Source organism: Podarcis gaigeae, assembly GCF_964106915.1.
Source record: "Podarcis gaigeae genome assembly, chromosome: 5".
In the NCBI taxonomy this organism is placed as follows: domain Eukaryota; kingdom Metazoa; phylum Chordata; class Lepidosauria; order Squamata; family Lacertidae; genus Podarcis; species Podarcis gaigeae.
The window spans coordinates 64692424-64712309 of NC_139681.1; the positions used below are offsets into that span (position 1 = coordinate 64692424).

Below are 19886 nucleotides of genomic sequence, written 5' to 3' on the forward strand. Positions count from 1 at the left end.
TGAAAACCAAACATCGCCCAGCCCTGCTGTACACTTTACCCAGTCACACAACTCTTACTTGAGGGGGAGGGGCTTTACTTTTGAGCAAACATGCACAGAACCAGCCTGCATGTCACTAATAACAAATATGAAACATCTTTCTACTCAGGTCAGATCCATGTGGTCTACTCTTTGCTATTTTGGCCCTGTGCCATGAGCCACAGCGTGGGGCAGAGGAAGAGAGCTAAAGCTGAAACATAAAATGTTTAGAAATATATTTATCATTATTTTAAATAATTCCCTGGGACAGAAATGATAGCTAGTGGGCTTATAAATTTCTGGGACCTTCTCTTCCCCAGTTTTGAGAACAAGGACCATTTGCCCTTCACAAATCCACTAGGACTCCATTTATCTTCCAAGACTTCTCACAGATGATTGCTAGCAGCCTTGAGATTTGTTCCAAGTATTGCCTTCAACAGCCAAGATTGTAATTTGTCAGAACTTAGATTCATTCAAGGAAGCCCATATATTTTGGGGTCAACTCTTTCCCCAGCTTCATCCTGAGCTCACTGCCAATTCCTAACACCAAGATATTCAATTGCAGAGATGGAAAAAAGATTTCAAATTCCCAGAAGCCAGCTTTAGAGTTTTAGGCCAGAAACTCAGTCAGTCAAATTTTATTGTTCAACTTAAGTCAGAAAAACTCTGTTCAAACATTAGAACAAAAATAGAACCATATTGCAGCTAAATAATGTATGTAAAAGTAACATTTTCTGGATCTGACAAAGTATACATAGGTGGCTACAACTGACTGTGCAAGTTGCTACAATATACAACCTTATTTTCTGGGTTATATTCAATATTAGATATACTCAGAGCAGACATATTTAAATTAATGGGCATGGCCAATTTAGGTACATTATTTTCTATGGGTCTACCCTGACTAGAACTTGTTGCTGTTGTTTAGTCGTTTAGTCGTGTCCGACTCTTCGTGACCCCATGGACCAGAGCAGGCCAGACACTCCTGTCTTCCACTGCCTCCCGCAGTTTGGTCAGACTCATGTTTGTGGCTTCGAGAACACTGTCCAACCATCTCGTTCTCTGTTGTCCCCTTCTCTCCCCTTCTCCTTGTGCCCTCCATCTTTCCCAACCTCAGGGTCTTTTCCAGGGAGTCTTCTCTTCTCATGAGGTGGCCAAAGTATTGGAGCCTCAGCTTCACGATGTGTCTTTCCAGTGAGCACTCAGGGCTGATTTCCTTAAGAATGGATGTGTTTGATCTTCTTGCAGTCCATGGGACTCTCAAGAGTCTCCTCCAGCACCATAATTCAAAAGCATCAATTCTTTGGCGATCAGCCTTCTTTATGGTCCAGCTCTCACTTCCATACATCACTACTGGGAAAACCATGGCTTTAACTATACGGACCTTTGTTGACAAGGCGATGTCTCTGCTTTTTAAGATGCTGTCTAGGTTTGCCATTGCCTTTCTCCCAAGGAGCAGGCGTCTTTTAATTTTGTGACTGCTGTCACCATCTGCAGTGATCATGGAGCCCAAGAAAGTAAAATCTAGAACTTAGTTGACTGCAACTCTCTGTTCTTCCACAGCAAATTTTATAAAGATTTTCAGTATTATTAGAATGTTTCCAATATATTTATGTCTTGAATCATTGTACAACAGAGAGCATGGTAACAGATTATTTAGTAGGGGTTCAATGATGTATAGGTGGTACATGACCCCAGTTAAACTTGCCAAAATATACCATTCGTCTGATAATAAATGTTGGAAATGTAAGGAAAATGAAGGAACATTCTTTCATCTCTGGTGGACTTGCCCTAAAGTGAAGGCCTTCTGGGAAATGATATATAATGAGCTGAAAAAGGTATTTAAGTATACCTTCACTAAGAAACCAGAGGCCTTCCTTCTGGGTATTGTCGGCCAGAAGGTGCTAAAGAAGGACCGAACATTTTTTCTGTATGCAACAACGGCAGCAAGGATACTTATCGCTAAGAACTGGAAAACGCAAGATCTACCCACACTGGAAGAGTGGCAGATGCAGCTGATGGACTATATGCAACTGGCCGAGATGACTGGCAGAATCCGAGACCTGGGAGAAGAGAGGATCGAGGAAGACTGGAAGAAATTTAAGACGTATTTACAAAAACATTGTAATTTGGTTGAATGTTAAGAAGGATGCTAGATTATAAATAATTGGCCACCACTAAATTAGATTTGAATTTGATGATAAGTGAGGTTAAAGAAAACACAAACCTTTTGGAGAATTGCTAGATTGTATTTAAATGAGTGGATATAAGATTGTAAACAAGTTGATAATTTGCTTGGAAAAACTTTTTAACGATGTAAGTGGGAGCGGGAGACGTGAGGGAGTCCAAAGAAGTGATGAAACCACGTTTTGATATAAGCAATGTTGTTTATTATTTGTGCATTTGTATCAAAAAACTTTAATAAATATTTATCTAAAAAAAAAATATTTAGTGGGGGTTCAGATGAGTCACAAATTATGATCCATAGCAGGCTGTTTTAGAATGATTCGGGCTTTGCCCTAACTGAGTGGAATCATCATAAAATGCCCCAAACGGAAACACGGATTGCCAAAGCAATTCAAAGCACTTTGGAGATTCAGTTTTAGGGGAAACACTGCAGAATGCATCAGCAAAAAATGAAACATTTCTCTCCAGCCTTGCCATATAAGAGAAACACTGGTGATGCCGGGGAGAGCGAGAGCTCTCCTCTGGCAAACTAAATTCTAATCAGTGGGAATTGATTTCCCAGGGCTTTCCAGTCACAATACTTTGTGGGAGGAATGATGAAGCAATGTATCACCTTGCTCATGACTGCTCTGTGCTCTTTGCTAGTGGTACTTGCTTGGAAAATGCCGGACAGCCAAGTTCTTTTGGCTGTTCCACATCCTCACACATCCTTTCTTGTTAAACCAGCTTTGCACTTAATCAGCAGGAAACTGTTCAGAAACAAAAACTTTCTGACAGTAAGAGCTGTTCGGCAGTGGAACAGACTCCCACAAGATGGACTCTCCTTCCTTGGAGGTTGGGTGGCCATCTGTCCTGGATGCTTCCACTGAGATTCCTGCATTGCAGGGGGTTGGACTAGATCAGTGTTTCCCAACCTTGGGCCTCCAGCTGTTTTTGGACTACAATTCCCATCATCCCTTGCCACTGGTCTTGCTAGTCAGGGATGATGGGGGTTGTAGTTCAAAAACAGCTGGAGGCCCAAGGTTGGGAAACACTGGACTAGATAACCCTTGGGTCCCTTCCAACTTTAAGATTCTAGGATTCTACGTTGTTGTTTTCATTCAGCTTAAGCCTCTTCATCTGTCTTTCTGAAATGCTGCAGGTTACTTCTCTAGGGTCACTTCTGCAGTGTATGCTATCTACATATTAAAATCATTGCACCCAAAGCAATAAAGATGGAATCCAGTCACCCTCTCCCTCCCACAAAACCAACTTTTCAAAAGCACCTAGCACAAAACTGCTGCATCTATCACCCTGAAATTTGGCAGGTTTCTAATCAAAGAGCAGTTCTGTGATGTATGGTATTTTCATACAAATGGAACACAAAACAACAGTGAATCCCTTTTTTAACCTCTCCAGAACAGTAAAGGTCATCCCTGCAGGAAAACTACTGCAGCTATAATTCTGAAAATTGTCAGTTTTCATTCCCTGATAAGAGGCTACAATACCTGAAAAATTCATTCAATTCAGACAAAAATAAACAAAATCCATAGATTTTCCTGTTTTAAAAAATCTCAAAAAAATGTTGAACCCGTTTGCCTAGAATTTGGCAGTCTTATTCACTCAAGAAGATCTACTGCCACTGCAAATTTTATCCAATTTTGTCAAAAAGAGAAAAGGTTATAGACATTTTTAATGTATCCATAATAGTGAATGGGATGCATAAGGCTTCAGTTTCCAACTTGGATTGGATCTCATGACAAACTAAACAGCCTCCAAATCAGGATGTTTTCTGAGATGCTGAATTGAGATCCAGCTGGAATTACCTGGCCATTGCACACGCGACAGAGTTTTAAGCGCTGGACCTGAATGAAGTTTTCAGTTTTCTACCGGATTCAGCATTGGTTTTCTAGGTGATTTCTTAAAACCCTTTTCAATAGTTAGTGAGAGTAAACAACTGGTAGCATAAATAAATTCACATAAAGATTTTTAAGCAGTTTGTGAAAGTTTGCAACCATTTTAAGAATTTGGTGTTTAACAGTTTAATCAACTTACAGCAGATCTAGATAAGAGGCCTATTCAATTATTCAAAGTCTGTTCAATGAATGCATGGTGGGGTATCATACTGCACTGGCAATTTCTACCCCTCCCACGTCCCAAGCACCATTATTTAGCTCTCGAGTTCCTATGCATACAGATGTATGCCCAATGCTGTGCTCAAGTGTTCAGCGAGCATGCATAGATAGGGCTCAGAGCTTGCTACCCCACTCTCATATGCATTTACTGAATGACTGAGCAGAATACTCTATTATTTTCAACCCTGGGCTGCTATTTTTTAAAAAACAAAGGAATGCTGTATCAAGTTCTCCCCCCCCTGCCCAAAACATTTTGGTAGGCTACCATCCTATATACACTAGCTTAGCATTGAGCTCAGTAGGACGGGCAAGGGGGTGGACTAGACGACTCTCAGGGTCCCTTCCAACTCTATGATTCTTTTAAGTATACATGGATGGACACACCTGGGACCCTGGGAATCCACAGTTGAAAACCCCACTCTGCCATGAAGTTCAAGAGATGACAATGGGCCAATCACATTTGCTCAGGCTGACCTACCTCACAGGGTTGTTGTGAAGATAACACAGGGAGGCAGACAACCATATATGCCTCCTTGAGCTCCTCGGAGGGCAGGTGGGATATAAAGGCAGTGTCATAGCTTTGTCCGTTTGTCTTCACGTACATAATCTGTGTCATTGTTTACGGCTTTGCAGGCAAGATTCACCTTCTGTTGTGTGGGCAGGACGGTCCCTCCCCTTACCTGGCCAATCCCCTGGCAACACCTCCCAGGCAGGATTGGGCCATTGGCTGAGGTAGGCGGAGACCTCCAGATATCCAGCCTGGGAGGATGAAGTCAGCCCAAACTACCAGGAGTCACACTGGGATCCAGGGGGCTGCGTGCGACCATGCAAAAGGCGCCCCCATTTGATGTGGGGAGCGGTCATTGTTTGCCACCGGCAGAGCTTGGAAAATGCACAGAATCATTACATCACAACACACAGAAAAGTATACCTAAGGCTCATGTGGAGAAGATGGAGAACTTCACACAGAGCCTATCTTTGCCATGGCAGCCCCATGTCAAACACAACATCCAATTCCATTTATGGGGGAAATCTGTGCGGACTAAAGACGTCTACTGCTCCCATCCACTCTGTATTCTGTTCCGTACTCAAGTTTCTCAGCACCTGTAGAGCCTGCATTTTGCAATAACTTTCCAATCACTGTACAGGCTTTCAGTACATTTCTATTATAAAAAAGAACAAGCAGGCCTTTTTTATACACATCATAAAGAAACAAAGAAACAAAAAAGGACAAATCCAATTTTATTTCCCTTTGAGGTCACCTTTAAGGCGGCACAAAGAGATACAGCCTTGTAAGAAACATCTAAAACACAGCCGCTGTCTGGTTTCAATTTTCTAACAATACTACTCTCTGAAAGATTCATTAGAAACAAAATATTTACACATATACTCACAGCACGCAGACATGCCCCAGAAGAACCAAAGGAATAATGCATTTGTGGGAATAGGTACAATCAGTATATCATCTTCAGATGGAATTTATGATGAATCTGTTAATCATTCGGACAGCTAAATAAAGGCTTATTATTGTTGGACATTGTGTGAGTGATTTTTAGCCAAAGACTTTTACTTTTTAGCTTTTAAACATTTTATTGATTGAAAACATGCCAACTTTTTATTCTCAACAATCATGACAAGTAGTCATGCAGACAAGACAAATGGAAGCATCATGAAATAATTTCACTCACAGTTCTTCTCTGTGCTTCTCCTATCTTTTGCATACAATGTTCTTTATAAATAAGGCTGTGGTCAAAAGAAAGGGTATGCATGGGGAGGAGAGAGCCATCATGCACAGCCAGTACCTTGTTTTCACTTTTCGCAGCATCAGTTCGCATTGCCAAAGAGGCAAGCCACTTTTAACAGAAGAGCAGATTGTTTCTTCAGTAGTAGGGAAAGCTCCAGTGAAAAGCAAAGCAGAGCTTCAGCGGCACACAATGTTTTATTTCACGCAGGTGTATGTATATCCTTTCTCTGGTTCCAGCCTTATGTAACTAATATCAAGCACTTTTAAATCTCAGATCTCAATGGGGAATTTTTAACTCTTTCCTATTGAAATCAACAATGCTAGGGAATGCTTCCTTTTGGTTGCATCGTGCCCTGAATAAATTTATTTTATGTGTTAGTGAAAGGAGAAACAGGCTCAGAAAGAGAGAGAGAGAATCCTAAGTCTTTGGTGTTACTGATGAAATGGATATAAAATAAAGAGGTTGTAGCCACCTCACACATCTCCCTTCTGTGTTTGAACATAGCTGCTTTTAAGCAGGGTTGCTACATTTCAACCTGGAGATGCTACCTACTTCTTTGAAAACTCCATGGCTTCCATGAAATATGCAACTGCTGTACCTCCCAAGGTCACTTCACCTTGAAGGTTCCAGCTTTGCTGCACAGCAAGTAGGACAGCAAAGTTGGCAGACAAAGTGAAGGCAGAGCAGACAGGAGGCAGGGCGGCTGCATACACTCGCGGTGCTACAGAGCTTTTATAAAGTTGGTGGGACACATCTAGACATCCCCCAATCCTTGTGGACACTTTGAAACCTGATGTCTCCCCGAAACTTGCCGTATTTTTCGCTCCATAAGATGCACTTTTCCCCTCCTAAAAAGTAAGGGGAAATGTGTGTGCGTCTAATGGAGCGAATGCAGGCTGCGTGCCTATCCCAGAAGCTAGAACAATGAGAGGGATCTTGCTGGCTCTTGCGGGAGGTGGGGGAAGGGACAGAGGGCAGCCCCTCAGTCCCTTCCCCCACCTCCCATAAAAGCCCCCTTTCAGGAGCCGCATGGAGCATGTGTGCGGTTCTTGGGGGCCCTTCTCCCTCCTGGGGAAAAGCTTGCGAGCGCCGCACACACGCTCCATGCGGCTCCTGAAAGGTAGCACTGAACAGAGCCTGGGATGCATACAGGCTCTGATCAGCGCTCCCTTTAAAAAAAAAATTTTTTCTTGCATTCCCCCTATAAAAACTAGGTGCATCTTATGGAGCAAAAAAAAAAAATGTAATTAGAATAAGGTAAAGCAGATAAATGGAAACTGACTTTACATTTATTTTCTTCATAGTACATGGAATAAAAAATATAGAATGAATGGCAGTGCTTTTTACTTTTTATTTTAAAATTGGAAGCAATGAGTCTCTCCCCACCCCACCATTCATTCTAATCTGCTTCTCCTTTAAATTGAGCAAGGAATTAATTTTTTTTAAAAAAAATTAATAAATAAGTTGGTTATATTATTTGAGTTTGCAATTCCTCCATGTGTTCAATGGCAAAAAGGGAAGAAATCACCACCACACATTATTGCCACAATCACACATTCCACAATGCTGCCAGTCTGCTGACTCTTCCCCCGCGAAAACTATCATGCAATATAACTGCTGCTGGAAGGAAACTCTGTTGCTGCAATCTGACAATTTGGTGTTGTTTCACAGCACCAGTCCTGGTATTTTATTATGGAGGTGGCTCTTTCAGGCAGGCATATTCCAGTTGAAACATTTAATAGGTTCTATGGGGAATATTTTTTATGAAGGGCAATGTGCAAAATATATTTGGTCCTTGGAAATATTAATCCTCCATTTTGACCTAAATGTGAACAGCAGAAATTGAACAACACCAATAAAGGGATTATCTGAAACCTACTAGGAATGTGTTGGCTCACATCACATGGCACTTCTCCACTCAAAATAAGGCAGGTAATAGATGTTTGTCAATAATCAAAAAGAGGCTGTTTTCCCAATGAAAGTAATCAACAGAACCTTTAAAAGTAAGGTAAAAGCTTGGTTAATAGAACTCTTAAAGCAGCCCTTTTTGAAAGGCAGAATTCCCTGTTCAGCGTGCAGAGGTGAGCTATTAACTGTGGAAAATGTTACTTCATGTAATAAAGACCACATCAAAAAGACTCATCCGGGAATTCAAATTTACAACTTGTATCAATTTCATCAGCTATAAAACTTCATCTCATTTCTAAATTTCTCGCCAACTTCATAAACCATGTTTTATTATTATTTTCTGACTCTCTTAACTTAATAAAAACCCCTTCTTCTGGTCCTTCAAGACTGAAGATACATTTCAAGGTGAGCTCTTTAAAAGATACTGCATGCTGCTCAGGATCCTGAGTTCTGAAACATACACAAGAGGGCAAAAATCAGAAAGGCTTTTTGGTGGGCCTTTCTAAAATTGTCTTCATTTTATCTTCAAGTGCCCCTTGGAACAAATATGGATGGATGGATGGATGGATGGATGGATGCACGCGCACACACACACACACACACACACACACGTTATTCCATAGTGACCGATTACAAATACAGCTTTCTTCTCCCACACTATGACCCACTGTCTTATCATTAATCATTTTATATTTATATGTGCCACCTCTCAGGATGAAGACCTCCACAGATAGCTTTTGAAAACATATACCAATATAAAAATATAAAATACACATCCAAACTAAAAATATGAGCCAAACTATAGTTAAGCATGAATGTGCAAGTGTGCTGATACAGTAACAACAACAACAACAACAACAACAACAGCAACAACAACAACAACAACTTCTCTCTGGTTCTTCTTCTGCTATGCTATCTGGAGCTAAGCCATGGTCTGGCTAAGTTTCACACTCAAATCTGGGCTCATGGACTGACCACTCCAAACAAACCACAAGTGCTAAGCCATGAGCAAACCTCAGGCCCAACTTGAGGTTTACCTGGCGTGAAGCAAACTATGAGCCCAGGTTCTGAGGTACCACTAAGTCAAACCCTGGCTTAGCACTGGGTAGTACAGGAGGAGGAGGACCAGCTGTGGAGAAATGTGCATGTTGTTTCCATTTCAAGTGCCCTGAAGTTACCTGGGAAGCACTTACTGTTACTGCAAAGAGTACAAAAGGACTACAGTGGTACCTCGGGTTACAAACACCTCGGGTTACAAACTCTTCAGGTTACAAACTCCACTAACCCAGAAGTAGTACCTTGGGTTAAGAACTTTGCCCCAGGATGAGAACCAAAATCGTGCGGCGACAGCAGGAGGCCCCATTAGCTAAAGTGGTACCTCATGTTAAGAATGGTTTCAGGTTAAGAACAGACCTCTGGAATGAATTAAGTTCGTAACCCAAGGAACCACTGTATTAGTTCACTAAAGTAGTCTGGTAGCTTTCTCTGTAACTTATTACATTATATAAGCTGGATGGCGCCCCCACTGGCTAGTGGACCCTGCAGCCATAATACTGTGTTAATTTGCCCCTTCTAGAATCTTCAGCCTATGAGATGGTTAATACAAATGCAGAACAGTTTCCATATGGCAAGTGGTTCCCAACTGGGGCAAGATGAGATGACAGATGGTTAAAGCCTTTGGTGGGAATCTAATGTGAAATGTGTATGCCCATACAACTGAGGCAATGAGCAAATAATAGGGAATGGAAGCCTTGAGCAACTTGCTTTCAAAAACATCTTTCGCTAGCTAATCTCACTACTCAAGACTGCTATTCCAGAACGTTTTCCATACTGGGCGGCGGGGAGGAAATGCCTGTATTAGTTTTAAGTTCATCTAGCAATAAAAAAATGAAAAGGTGATTCTACCTCAAGCTCTTTAGCATATTTTGTTACTTTCCAATGCAATGGAATTACACTCATTGTTAAATGGCTGAATAAACTCTTTATGCAAAGGTACTTGATGGTTCATAAGAACAGAGTGTATTATTCTGTGCTGCATCTTTTCTGAGACTTTGAGATGCGATCCTCTGAACAGATATGCAGCAAATCCGGTGCCCCTTTAAGGAAAGCAAAAACCTGTTGAAAATACAGCTATTGGTTTTAATTCCATGGTAGTCAGATCTTTGTTTACTGACAGGTTTTGGACTTGTTGCAGTAGCTTTCCAGTGGGACACAGAATGGTATCTGCACACAGGTCTGGTTTTAAAGAAACAAAACAGAAAAGCATGACTGTGAACAGCAAAGGGAGTAAAATTTGACAGGGGTGAGCAGAGGTGTCACCGTTCTTAGGACACTGTGTCCATAACAGTACTTGACAGCCTTGCAAACAGAAGTCTTGAGAGCCCAGCAATCTTTTCAAACTAGAATTCCACCTAGTCTTCTGCCAGTCGTTCTCTACTGAGATCAGTAAGAAATAACCTTTAAACAAAGGCCTTGTATCTCAGTGTTACAGGGACCAAGGGCCAGAGGATAAACAATACAGGTGCTGGCTTTAGGAAATGGACAAAACAGAGATGGACGTCTGAGATGAATGGGGAAGAGGCTGAAAACAAAGGAGCTGAGTGGGCATTCTGAATGAAGTTTATAAATTACAAGGCACAGAAGAACCTGTACATTGCAAAGGCAGTTATAGTTTTAATCAAGTTTGAGAATGAAAAGGACAGATACAAAAGTGCATGCTTCCCTAACGTCCACATGGATGCAAAGGAGAAACTTCTTAAATCGAGGGTGGCTAACCTGTGGCCCTCCAGATGTACTACAATTGCCATCAGCCCACCCAGCATGGCCGAGAGTCAGGGGTGAGATGAGTTGTAGTCCAACAACATCTGGAGAACTAAGTGCAGCCAAGGGCAGAAATCCAAACATCTCAAGATTCCCAGAAAAGGCAAAGCACTGTTTACAAAACTTTCAACTTATAAATTAACTGTAGAAGGTTCCCAACTGTTGAACTGGTGCTGAGGACAAGACAATTAGCAGTAAAGCATGAAGTGATCCAACCAATATGCTTGAGAAACTGAACAATATCACCAGGTCTGAGAAGTCCAGAATGGACCGTGCAACAGGACTCTGGCACTGCCATGCAGCAGATGAAGCAACCTGCTTCAGGAAGCAACACTGGCAGGGTGAGACTAGATGCTTGTGGGAATTAGTGTCTGAATCTGGTGCAGCAAGACTTTTTAAAGGTACATTGACATTTGACATTGCCATCCAATATCATCAGACTGCCCCCTATGCAAGAAAGGGGGCAATAAACCCTTTCCAATTACTCCTGAAACTATAAAGCATCCTAAGAAACTCCTCACACGGTCTGACTGTGAACTTTCTATAGCATCTGGTTGACCACTATGGAAAAGAGGATTGCTGGACTGGATATGACAGTGGTCCAATCCAGCAGAACCCCTCTTATGTTTACATGCTCACTTTAGCAATGAGGACTAGACAATTCTTGAAAAATGAACACATGAAACAAACTTATTCCTGTAGTTGAGACTTTGAATGCAAGTCTGCAATATCTATTATGTATTTTGGTAAGCTGTTTGTTTCATAGCTATGCATCTGGACACCTTTTAAGATACTGTAACCTAGTTTTGCATGATGGTTCCTGAGATCAGAGAGCAGATTTTTGTGTGTGTATGTTTGGATACAATTGTATGAATCAAGATGGCAGAATGAACATTTCAAAATGGCACTGATTTTTTTGGTTTCTTAGAATTCCCAAACCATGGCTAATATGAGACTGCTGGTTTACAAAATTGTGAAAGATGAACACAAAGACACAAATCTAGACATTAATTCAAATGCAGAACTATGCTCTGCTGCTATCAGGGCTACAAAAGACTACTTCGTGAGAAAGGATGGGGATGCCTCTTTTCTTCCTTGACACCATCCCTTATTTTAAAAGACAATCATTTTCATATATGCATGTGAAACACACATTCACAGTAAGGCCATATGTGCATCATTAAAGGTCTTCAGAACATAATTGACTCCCACTTTAAGGCCATTTGAAGTACCTAAGTGGGATAAAATGAAAGAAAATAAAAGTGGGATGTTAAGAAACCTGTGGACTGTCTATTATAGATCAACATAAAGAACAGACGATGTACATTTTCCAATAATTATTTAAATTTCCTCGTGATTAATGGTGCCTTAAGTTCAAGGAAATCACCCTTGATGCCTGTTTGTTTGAATAAAACTTTAAATTAGATAATAGACAGAAAGTATTTTGCATGGTTTAATAAGGATAATGTAAGATAGTAAGGATAAGATAGGGAGATATACAGACAGAGAGATGTTTCTCAATGTTTGCTGGGAGACCCACCCTGACACATGTATTTTCCAGTGAATCTTTTATGTGTACACTCTGCTCTGTACACTTACACGTAAGATTAAAAAGGAGAGGAATCCAGTTGATTAATTAGCTAAGAATCTCTGGTATTAAATATGGAGCTCAATTAATTTAATAAACAACTGAAAGCAATTCTTTTTCAAATATGTTTCCCTGAAACCTTTGCTCTTGGAAGATCCATGAAATGAATGTCAACATTATTGACTGGGAATGGGAGTTTTGGCAGACGTAGTGCTCTTGCTGACTTTTGGAAAAAGGTTCTTGTTTTTCTAAACAGGACAATGAGAATTAATTTGCCAAGGGATCCAATTATACTACTGTTTGGTTATCTTAAGAATGCTGTTTCTAAGGAACAACAGGAACTGACAGTAAATTTACTGATAGCAGCAAACATTTTAACTGCACAATATTGGAAGAACAATAAGACACAAGGAATTAATAAATGGCTTTACAAGATATGGGATGTTGCCAAAACGATGAAGCTGACTTATTGTATAAAGGTTTTTACGAATGCAGGCAAACTTGGACCATTTCCAAGAAAGATGGAAGCCATTTATTGCATTTTAGGACTCTTAACAGAATGCTAATGTGTTTTAATTCCCCCCACCGTGTTGCAATTTTTGGCTTTTGTACTGAAATTGCCTTGTATTTACCCTCACTTTTTTCCAAAAGTAATAAATAATGAAGCAGCAGCACCTGGAAGAAATCAGTGCCTGTTTACTTTCTTTGCAGTGTGCTTATTTTCATTTTGCCTGCCTTGAAATGGGAATTGCAGTAGCTTTGAAACTGGGCCTGGAAGGCTATATCATTCCACTGCTTCTCCTTGATACCCTCTTAAGTGTCATTCACTAAAATAATAGCATGGGAGATTCATGCTTCAAAAGCAAACAAAGGACCAAACCAGGCAAGACATTTGTCATGTTGTTTGCTCCTGCACTGCTGGTTTTAAATTAAATAAACAGCTGGTATAGAGTGGGCCTGGCTGGATCAGGACTGTGGTGTAGAAAGAAGGGACATTAAACCCTTTGCCTTCAACACAATCTTAATCTGAATCCTCTTCCTCATGCTACTTGTGATGTCTGCTCACCTTTTACCCAGTGGGCGGCATTGTGGCCAGGCAGCCAGGCCTCAATAGTTTTCCGGCTTAAGGGTGGAGGTATGCTGCCTCCCCCTACGTCACGGCCGGTTGTGTCATCTGTGCTGGGGGACAGCCCCAGCCAATCAGCTGGCAGGGTACATGTGGCTGCGGGTAATTTAATTGTGGTGCAGCCAGCTGGTACCCTCTTCTTGCCTCTTCGATGAATCACCCTACCCACCAGTTTTCATGCTTTGCTCTGAAATGACCTTGCTATGGCAATTGTTGGTTGCCATCTTGTTGGGGCTGGGTAGGAATTTTTTTCCACTTGGCAAATTGGCACTGGCCATTTGGTTTTCGCCTAACTAGCAGCAATCGTCACAACTTTTGTGAGGTTAGGCATTGGATAAGCCTTTGTTTTGTTTGAACTCATAAACCAAAATACTCCATGTCAGTGTGTTTTATTGTTCTCCTGAGAACTTTGTGGCTCGGGTGCCTTGGGACAAAATCTCCCACTGGCACCCACTTTTCTCCCATTCCTATTTGCAGGCTTTGAGACAATCCCGATCAAGCCCTTCTTCCCAGAACAAACTAAAAAATAAAACATCAATCAACCAACAACTGAAAAGCAAAATACAATTCTCATGTGTAACTTGGCCCTAAGAAGACCTTCTAGCACACTACTGCCAGACTATCATACTGTTATAACACTAAGGCTCTCTACCGCTTTGGTAGGCAGACCTTCTAAGAAGGGTAAACATACGCTGCATTGATGACACACCATGAATGAACTCAAAAATGATTGGATTGCATTAGCAAAAGTATATATCCCACTTTCTTAAAAGGCTTTGGAACCACTCAAACAATTTTCACCAACAAGTTATCATTTGAAAGCTCTTTGCAGAAATGCATCCCTGTGCTTTTCACTTTAGCAAACCTCGCTCCTGAGCTTCCAAATGTGCATTTAAAGATTATCTCATTGCCCCCCAAGGCACCCCAAAATATGAGGCTCACTGTGAGATGTGCAGCTGACTGTCACAATCAATGGCCATCAAGAAGTCTGACACTGGGATGGGTGTCTCCATTACAAGAGTAACAAATTCAATGCTGGAAGTGGAGGGTGCGCTGCCACAGTGCCCAGACGAACTGAAAGGATCGATGAAAGTTTTGTCTTATAAAGATTCATTGCTCTGGGTGTGTCTTGGGTCTCATTCCACATCAGGGCTGCTTCATACTTTAGAATCAGGCTGGATCCAGGTTTTTGTGGGCCCCTGGGTTAGAAATGTACAGTTTGCCTCATCTTCCACTTCTCTCCCCCCCCCCCCCCACAGAGAGACAGACAGGCAAACTGATTGACTGACTGGCTAACTGACTACCACTCAAAAACCAGGAAGGTAAGCAGCAGCTAATGATACAGAGCATTGGAGAGGAAGATGCCAGCTCTGTCACCACAGTGACAGCTGAGTTATCCCTGGCAGCTGTAAAGTAGGATGACAACAGCAAACACTGACTCCATGGCCCTGGTGATGTAGGATTGCCACAAGACCTTTCCATCTTGCAAGGCTAGGGGTGGAGGGAGAGGTGGAAATTAGCTAAAGGCTGTTGGACTTGTAGAAGTCAGTTGGCCCATAACCTCCTAGACTTGGGCCCAACCATCTGTTGTATGTTGATACTACACTACACTTCGACCAGCACATTATGCACAGCTCCAGCAGAGTCTTCCAGCACAACATCAGTTTTCCTGTTTTCCAGTAGTCATCCTTCTGCAGAGTTCTCTGTTCAGAAAACTCCTCTCCCACTCAATTCAGTTTAGAATATAAACACCCTAGCATAAACACGCTAGCTACATCAATTTGAAAAGATGCTGGTACATCACGAACTGTTCTGCTATAATAAAGTTATTCTAGTCTTAGCAGTAAACCTTGTAAAGATACAAGTTATCACAATGTACAGTGATAAGGTATGAGAATTTGTATTCCATTTTCAGAATTGGAGGAAATGGTTGCGACGTGTGTCACCCATGAGGTTCATTCGCACCTTTGCTCCTGCCACAGCGTGGTGGCCTCCACACAGTAATGCTAAGGGCGGGTGTAGTTTTTTTGCAAGCCACTGGGATGTGTCAGTAACAAGTAGCTCTGAACCCTGTGAGCAGGAAAAGCTATTTTGAAACATGATAATCGTACAGACATATGATTTATCTCTGCATGGAAAGATGTTGGTTCTGTGCAACGCTTGCCGGGGTGATCCAGAGGTGTGCTAAGAAATCAATATACACCAAGTTCCTTGCACACCATTAGCTTTCATGCAAGTGCTTCCATGTGTGGCTCCAGCAGCAGAAAATCTGTATGAGCAATGGCTGTCATGACAAGGGGAGTGGTGATGATCTGTCCTATGTGATCAGGTAGGGCCCACTGCCCTACAAGAGACAAATCCTCCCTCCTTCCTCACCAATTCTGATCCAAGAGTTCTTCTTCATCTAATTGCACATACCAAGCAGATTCTGCTAGGGCCAGCTCCTGTTTATACTCTTTCAATACATTGTATGTAAAAACAATCTGGGAACTACATTCACCCAAAACAGGGTTGAAAGATTACTAACTGAGACTTGAGCATTTCAATCATAGTTGCTGCGCTGGCTCCCAGTTCATTTCCAAGCCAAATTTAAAATTCCATAACACCTTGGGATAGGGTTACCCTAAAGATTGCCTTATTCCATATACGCAGACCTTCAGATCTACTTCAGAAACCCTGCTCCACATGCCCCCACCAAGTGGAGTCAAGCCTTCTTCATAGTGACACCCTAGTAATGGAATAGCACCCTCAGATAATATCACCTGGTGGCATCTCTATGTTCCCTTTTCTGTTCTTTTTTCACCAGCTGAAAATCTTTTCACCCAAGCCTTTTAAGCATCTTTTAATCTGAGCTCCAAACTGGCTTCATTTTCCTACTGCTAAAGAGAAATGTTTGTTGTTTTTTTATAGATAATTTTATTCAATACAAGTTAAAATACATACATAATCACAAAAAAAAAATACAAAAGAGAAAAACAAATACATCTATCCAAGGAAAAGGAATTAGAGAATATTTTGTCTCTTTTCATATTTACAGTTATTTATTGAATTGAGAAATGTTTTTTAAGCCTGTATTTGACTATTTTTAGTGATGCATTTAATCATGTTGCATCTCAATATTGGATTTATTGTTCTGTAAGCTAGCCAGGCAACATATGCTGATGGGTGTCCATGCATATATGGTAAGTAAACCGGGTCACAGACTTTTCAAGAGCTGTACCTAAAAGTCATTTAGAGATAGTGAGCTTAGCTGCAAGGGCCAAAATCAGGGCTGTAAATCTACAAGTAGTTGTGACAGGAAAGAACAAGGGCAGGGAAGAATTCCAAGCCCAACAAGCACCTCAGAAATATCTAACCTCAACACTCAGGTGCAATATTCTATTTATATATATTTTTTCCACTGAGTTCTCTGTTTGCTAAGGGATGAAGAGGTGAGCAATTTTCACCAGTCCAAATCCTCTGTGGTGATTTTAGTCTACTGAACAAAAGCAATTATCCTTGCATCAACAGGACCCTAGTGAGAATGATAATGAGACATTTTAGTCCCTGCAGCTAAGCATTTCAAGAGAGGGGCTTGGCCAAGCACAGGACTCTAATAATCAAAGAAGTCTGTCCCTGGCTTCTGATCCTATGAAAGGCTGGAGATTTTAGTCACAGCAATTCCTTTCATTTCTCTTCCAGGATTCCAGCTGAATCTAAGCTAGACTGTAATACTGGCATAACTGAGACGTGTGCCACTCAGTGACTTAGAATTAAAGACGTTGTTATTAGGCTTGCAGCTTTTTTGGTGGGTTTCATATATAGATGTGCATTAGTCATTTGCTCAACAATGGAACAGTGCTGGGATTAGGTGAATTCATGGAGGATAAGGCTACCATTGGCTACAAGTCATTATGGCTATATGCTGGGAGACAACAGCATGGGAAAGCTATTGCCCTCCAGGTCCTGCTTGTAGGCTTCCCAGAAGCCTCCAACTGGATTCTGTGGGAAAGATGAAGTTGAACTTTGGCCTGATCCAGCGGGGCTCTTCTCTTGTTCTTAACTGCTTCTGCTGACAGGCATCATGCATTGGCAGTTCTATAAAGTGATATGCAAGCACGGTCTGAGATGGCTGATCTGTACAAGTAAAGTATTTTTGTTGTAGCCACGGAGTGATAAGCATGTACTCACCTGTTGTCCCACACAGGTGTGATGCAAGATGAACCCATGGCTAACTGAACCCAAGGAAGATGATGGTATATGCAAGATTACACTAGGAGGCGGGGCTAGAACAGAGGACTTAACTAAGCTGCTCATGAATATATATTCCAGGCCTTCATATCTACCAGAAGCACACAGTATAACCATTAGGCTCTACTAAATCTTATTTGTCCTGAGAAGGACTCAGAGGTAGAGCACAGCCCAGTGGTAGAGCATCTGCTTTGCATGCAAAAGATCCCAGGTTCTATGCACATTTTGCAACAGGGCATTTCATTAGTGCAAACAGTTTCTGAGCTCTGGGCACAGTTCTGCACCTAAGATTTAAAACTACAGAGTGGAAGGAAAGGAGGACCTTTTTCTGCCTCCCCACTTCCAGCCAGCTACTCTCTGAAGACTGGAGAAGAGAATCTCTTAAGAATATTAGGTGGGTGGGCAGGGGAAGGACATGTGAAAAATGAACGTAAAATTTTAGCTGCAGTTCATTCATTTGCAGCTTTGTAGTCTTGTTATAAAAAAGAGTGTGCCTAGACATTCCATTGATGTGCCTATAACCTAGGTTTAAGGTGCCATTTAGCTCCTAGGCTTCATATCTCAGTTTCTATTGCTGGTGCTCAGACATAGAGCCTTAAATCAGGGACAATGCCTGCAACAGGCTTCCTCAATCTTGGCCCTCCAGATGTTTTTGGCCTACAACTCCTATAATCCCTAGCTAGCAGGGCCAGTGGTCAGGGATGATGAGAATTGTAGTCTCAAAACATCTGGAGGGCCTAGGTTGAGGAAGCCTGGCCTGGAAAGAGGAGGAAAGTGTGGATAAGCCCCTGGTTGGAGCAAATTGTCTGCTTGCAGCTGTCCAAGGTGCTGAAACTCCAGCCATATTTGCTACCTTGATGTAATGACTTACTACAGCTGGCTCACACCCACCCACTCACCCGCCCGCCCAAAACTCCTCTTCTTCTGTGGGCTTCTGCACATGATCAGGAAAAGACAAGGAAGACTTTTGTACTGGGATTCTCCTGATGTCATGAATAATGTTGTGAATATGTTAGGTCAGGGCCAAAGAACAGTTACATGTAATTCTGTGTTTCTTTCTGAACCTGAAAACATCCTTAGATGCTGCCATCAGATGGAGGAGGAGGAGGAGTGCCTTAACCCTTTCTTGCCATTTGCCCCCTCCAGCTGCTTTCCCACTCATTGATCTCCTTCCTCTCTCACAGACAGAGGGGTTTTTTCAGAAAACAAAAAGCAGAAAGGGAGATGGTTGGGCTCTGACTCCCCATGTGAGCTGCCACTACTCTTCTATTACTGATGGCAGCCTGAAAGACTGCTTTTCTTTTTAAAGCCAGGAGAAAGAAAGAAATGATGGCATAACTAGATGGTCCTCACCCTACATTCACCTAGATAAAGGCAGAAGCGACTTTGGAAATGCAATGGGAATTATTCAGAGTTTTTTTCACTCCTGTAGTTGGTGCACAAAGACACACCTGTGCTCATAAATGTGCAAGGATATGCAGCGATATGTACTGTTCTTTTAAGTTGACATCTTGACTCATTTTTCACCTATCGTCTGCTTACCATGTGAACCAAAATAAGAGGTAAAGAATTGCTGAACATGTACAGTATGAGTCAGAAGATTTAACTCAAGTTATGTTGGATGATCTCAAATAACAGAAAAATCTCTGTAGGAGCTCATGAAAAGCTTGGTTTAGTGGGGAACCAGATGATAAATTTGATTCTGTCTGAAAAATATGTATGAATAATTTGATTGCAAGTAACAGCAAGTATATGCTACTGGGTCTTGAATTACCCATGAACATTCACAACACAATGTGGCTCTAAAACTAGAACAAGAAGCAAACGTTCCTTGAAATGTAGTGCTAAAGATTTATGAAAATTGGGCTGAAGCCCCTACTTGATTGTAACTGGAAAAGCCTCATGCCGTTTTACAAGCTGGCTGGTACATCCTGACCTGGGATATTGTCTTCCACTCCAGCCACTGTCTAAAAGATGGAATATGCAGCAGAACAAAAACAAGCCCAGAGAGAGGCATAACAGTAAAGAAAAATCTTCTGTAAAAACACAGTGAAAAGTTTAGAGAGAACAGGAATGAATGGAAATGAGGAACCGCATGATGCAAAGCAGAAAGGATGTCCCATGGTAGGAAGCCAGAAGTATCCATGGAC

General features: G+C 41.6%; 1 protein-coding gene and 1 long non-coding RNA gene across 8 annotated transcripts in view; both read right to left on the reverse strand.

Moving 5' to 3' along the window:
* Positions 1–19886, reverse strand: part of EPHB1 (EPH receptor B1) — a 337865-nt gene that overhangs the window by 288465 nt on the left and 29514 nt on the right. The gene's annotated exons all lie outside the window — the stretch shown is intronic.
* Positions 8265–10195, reverse strand: LOC310846042. Its single transcript, XR_014565110.1, has 2 exons — positions 9878–10195; positions 8265–8422 (listed from the first exon to the last, which is right to left on the reverse strand). It is a non-coding gene; the product is annotated as an uncharacterized lncRNA (long non-coding RNA).